Below are 734 nucleotides of genomic sequence, written 5' to 3'. Positions count from 1 at the left end.
GCCTCTCATTCATCATCACCGTCCTCTTCCACTTGGTTGATGGGTTGGTCAGATCTGGGGGAGGGCTCACCAGCATGGCCCTCACTTTCAGAATCGCTATTGGATCTGCAATACGGGGATGACCGAGTCAGCTCCCCCTAAATTTGGTTTTAATTTTACTGACTTTTTGTTTTGTTTTTACTAATTTTCTTTCAGCATGCAATTAAAAAATGCAAAAAAAAACCAAATTGATATAATCAAACAGATAGATCTTTATTGATTAAAAAATCTCGAAAACAAACGAGCCCTTATTGAAATATAAAAAATGTCTACTAGACTCGGGCGTAGCTAGAAGACTACATTTATTTATTACTTTAGGTCTAGGGAAACTGATGCATGCGCTTCTTCCCTCCAATTCCTCAAGCGGGTGCCGGGGGGACACATGTACACGAACCCAGACTCTTCCTCCATGCCTTCCTCTTCTATGATGGCCACCATTCCTGAAATCTTGGTACTGCTGCTAACAAAGCTCTGACTGATGTGCGGTATTGGAAGCTTTGCCACAACCTCATTTATGACATGCCCTAGCCGAGCCCCATGACCACTTTTTCTTCCTCCTATAGCTTGGAGTCCGTCTTCATGGGTAGGTTTATACCCCAAGCCATATCGACCTTTATTAACTTTGGGTATTAGGACTTCTTTGCGGCCTTGTTCATACCTTCCTAATCCTCTACCAGGTTGATACCCCTCACGGA

Source organism: Lupinus angustifolius, chromosome LG01 (assembly GCF_001865875.1).
Source record: "Lupinus angustifolius cultivar Tanjil chromosome LG01, LupAngTanjil_v1.0, whole genome shotgun sequence".
Taxonomy (NCBI): domain Eukaryota; kingdom Viridiplantae; phylum Streptophyta; class Magnoliopsida; order Fabales; family Fabaceae; genus Lupinus; species Lupinus angustifolius.
The sequence above is the reverse complement of the archived record's forward strand: the minus strand, read 5'-3'. Positions refer to the sequence as shown.